We start from the raw sequence: 4,487 nt of genomic DNA, 5'->3' as shown, positions 1-4,487 counted from the left end.
AATCAGTAGTAGTAACCTGAGGAGCGGTTGCAATGGTCACTTTAGGAACTGTAATGGTCATTCTGCCCCTGGTGATGTATTTCCATGCATGCTAGAAGAACCTAGATTCCTGCAGTTACCCAGTCGAGTAGCATGTGATAGTGGCACGCGTTCCTAATCTAGTTACCCTGGAGCAATGGCATGTTTGTCAGACCAAAGTAATAGAACATAAGAAAATTTAAGAGCGAGAGAAGGCCATTCGTTTAGTTTACCACAGTATTTTTGCACTGTATTTTTGCAGTTTTCCAATGTTTTTTTTTCCCCCACAGTTATACTATACATTTACCATAGCTTACCCTGGTTTGGCATGTTTATGCTTTACCATACCTCACTGGTCTTTACAATGATTACCTATGCTTTATTCCAAGTTGCTATGCTTTTACTTTGGTAAAGGGTTAGCATTAAATAATTGTACACGGTTATCATAGTTTCTGTTTCTGCAAATCCCAGTTCATTTTAGTTAGAATCAAAAAAGATCTTTGTTTTCTTTGTTTATTGCATGTATTTGTATTTTCTTACAATGTTCTTTCCCAGCTAATTGCTTATTGAATTAAGACCTAAGAAGTAAAAACATAATTTCCTCCAGTTGCATGTTTCTGTCAGTTTGAGGCCACTGGTAAAAATAAAAAAATAAAAAGCTATGATGTCAGCAGATCTGCACAAAGTCTCACAACACTGCCTTTATTTGCATTTATAAAGAAATATGTGTCAAGCACAAAAATAACATAATGGCTGCTGATTCCATGTCAGCACAAGTCTTTCTGAGCCATGTAACCAAGAAAGTTATGAAGCACTGCACTGTTCATGTCCATTCCTTGTGTAATATATCAGCAACTGGATTTGTTTAGTCTAAATTTGTGTAGAAACACAGTAGTGTCTTGTTTTCATGGTTTGACACATCACATTTCAGCCTGACTAGTCTGTTATAGTGTTGATATAAGATCAAATTCATTGCATTCAACCAGAAGTCTCAACCTCTACAGTGATTCTGTAAGAAGTCTGTTTTTAAGGATGTTGTATCTCTGTTCTTCAGATCATGAAATATTATATGTTAATGTATGTCTAATGCTTGTTGTATGAATAAATACATGAATGTGGATTGTAACATGCCTTTTGACAGTGACCCCCTTGATTAGTAAAAAATAAAATAAACGAACAACTCCTTCTCAAGTCCCTTATTGTTTTATTGTCAATTCCTTTATTGTCAATTGCTGTTTTTACTTTATCCACCTACAACACTGTGGGCCAGATTTTGAAGCAACTTCAAGGACAAAGGTACAATTTAATTATACAATAATCTTAACTTCAATTGTGAATTGTTTTTGTTTTTACATCCTTTTAATATTTTATGGTGGCTGTAGGTTCCCTATAAAGGTTTACCATAGAAAAAGCATGCATGGTGAGCATTGTACAGCACATATATGCATGCTAAAGCATAGGTAAGCATTGTAAAGCACATATACAGTATGTACTGTATGGTAAAGCATATTAAAAACATGGCAAACCATGGGAAAACAAGCGTGTCTGGAGAATCCTAAGTGCCAGGACCGAACAGCCTTCCTAATTCCATTCAAATCATGTGACACTGTGACCTTTCAACTCTGCCAGCCCCAGACAAGCTCAAAGCAAAGTCAGGTTAAAAAGGCATATTTAGAAAAAAATTTTTTTAAAGACAATAACTCTGTATTGGAGCAACAGAGCCACTCAGAAAAATTGTAAAACACCATAAAACAGTAAGGGAAGTGTAAAAAGGAGTGTAAAATAGTATTTGAAACAACTTACTATTTCATTATATGAAACTAGCAGGAAGCTACTCTGAACAACCATTTAGCAACTGCAAACAAAAATGTTTCTTGCAAAATTAGTCTTGGTCTTTCAAAATAGGCTGCTTCTTATATTTCCATTTCTTGCTAAAGGTTAATTAAAAACAATAAAAAACATTCCAACCTTTTTAGTCCAGTTGTACGCTGCAGTATTAGGGTCCTTTTAAAAGTGTTCTGTAAAGTATGTTAAAGCATAAGCAAGCACTGTAAATCACAGTTTAACATTGAAAATAAACATAGTGTAAAAGCTAAGCAAACATTTTTCAGAGCTAGTCGCTTCAATTAAAATTAGTAGATCATTTATTAGTAATAAACGTGAAAGAAGCATGTTAAAGTGCAAGTAATTCTCGGCACATTATATTGTATAGTTCAGAAGAACTTGGCAGTGAAGAAGTTACCATTGTGGTAATTACTTTATTTTATGACTTTAAACACAGTCATGTTCAAGCAAGCATATAGCTACAGTAGAGCATGATTGTGAGTGGGCACAACAGTGTGGTTTAATGGTCAGAGCACAGGAAATGTTAAATCCACTTCTGGCTCACTAAGGGAGTTCCTAGTAGCTTGATCTCAAAACTCTGGATTAAAGGACTTACCGATTCAGTATCAGTATCTCACCACTCTCTGTGTAAAGAAGTCTACTCTGTCGTAAGTCGATCTCCATTTAATTTCCAACTGTGTCCTCTTGTCTTGGTTTCTGTGGTGCACTTGATGGCTAGGGTTAACTACTAGATCAACTCCTTTAAGATTTAAAAGACTTCAGTCCCTCCTCCTGCAAAATAGCCAAATACTTTCATTATTCTGATAACATTTAGGATTACACAACCCTATAGAGCTGCTATTTTTAGGATGAGTTCATAAGATGTTAATCTTAAAAATACTGAAACTAATGTGCATAGTCGTTAATCTGCAAGAAAAGAAAAAAAATGTGATGTACAGTAATTATTACATTCATAGGTTTTAATACATTGTTTTTATTAGTGTAATGAGTGTGTTAATAAAGATTTTTAACTGCATGCACGCTTGTTTGTTTTGATTACTGTACTAGTGATTGTGGTACATTTTGAATGTCAGGTTATTGTGTTTATACCGTCCATCGCTTGCTGCAGGTGAATCACGTTAACACAAACGCTGCCGTTCTAAGCGGTGGTGCACCAGATACAGAAAGTTCTGTGGATTAACATATTAGGACTGGTTTATCTTCAAAGAGTATGTACAGTATATCAGCCTTTTTTGTGAAAAAAAAAACCTCTTTACATAATTAGTGACAGCAAACCTCTTTACATAATTAGTGACAGCAACATTAACTTTACGACTTGTTTGTTACTTGCTGATAAGCAAGAGGAACTTGGATTTGTGTGTAATATTTGTTTCTAAATCTGCTCCATTGTATATAAATAACAATATGAGGGATACATCATTTAAAGACATCAGTATAATGTACTTGATAAAGCTCACTTTTTTTAAAATGAAGAACAGTTCAGTTTTTGATTGACTGTGATTATGATAGATCAGGGTTAGGTTCAAACTATATTGCATGAATTCAGCTTGAAGGGGTCTAACACATGAAATGTCAGTATAAGATTATCTTGCCATAAACTATGATCTAAATATACAGTGTTGTGGATATGTGTAAAAAATATGTTTCATAATATAATTCATAGCAGGGCCAACTTTTTTTTTTTTAATGAAATATAACCAACGGGGTCTATTTACAAAGAAGCAACTATAACTATTTAGATAATGTCTTGGAACTCTTAAAGCATTTTAAAAAAGTCTGTTGAAATTAATGGGAAAACCCATGCCATCTGGTGGCTAAATGCTGTTATTGCAGTGTATTTCTCTTGAAAGGGAAACCTACAGTCACTGTATTTGTGCTGATCCTGGGTTCATCCACATACCTGTGATTGAGCCATTGATTTGGACAACATTTTCAGGGTAGCTCACCTAATATGAGGAAAATGCATTGTCAATGTGGTCCAACTCGCCCTACAATAGTTCTGCCCTCAGGGTTACCACCTAATCTTAAAACACTTTTGTTGCAACGCTGTACCAACCAACTGCGAGCAGTCTCTGAAAGCAAAAGTGCAGGTTTCAAACCTACAGCTAGAACTCCGGTGTGTATTTGCAACAAGAAATTCGTGTTTTTAGCTCATTACTTGATAGTCCAGTGGTTAAAGAAAGGGGCTTGTTACCAGAAGGTTCCCAGTCCAATCCCAGCTCAGCCACTGACTCACTGTGTGTGACCCTAAGCAAGTCACTTAAACTCCTTGTACTCCGTCCTTCGGATGAGACGTAAAACCAAGGTCCTATCGTAAGTGACTCTGCAGCAGCAGTTGTGATGCATAGTTCACCCCTAGTCTAAGTTGCTTTGGATAAAAGAAATGTCTGCTAAATGACTAATTAATTAATAATAATAATGCTGTTGCAAAAACAGTGTCACAAGCACAAAAACATTATTTTTTAGTTTATCTAAGTTTATGAAATGTATCATCTTATATATATTATAAACATATCAAAGTAAACAAGCAAATAAGCGATCATTAATACAAATGTAAATGCTTTTGAAGTGATCAGTCAGGATTGTTTCAATCCCATGATAAACAAACATCCTTTCAAACAGTA

This window comes from Acipenser ruthenus, chromosome 7, assembly GCF_902713425.1.
Source record: "Acipenser ruthenus chromosome 7, fAciRut3.2 maternal haplotype, whole genome shotgun sequence".
Classification (NCBI taxonomy): domain Eukaryota; kingdom Metazoa; phylum Chordata; class Actinopteri; order Acipenseriformes; family Acipenseridae; genus Acipenser; species Acipenser ruthenus.
This window is presented reverse-complemented; position numbering follows the sequence as displayed.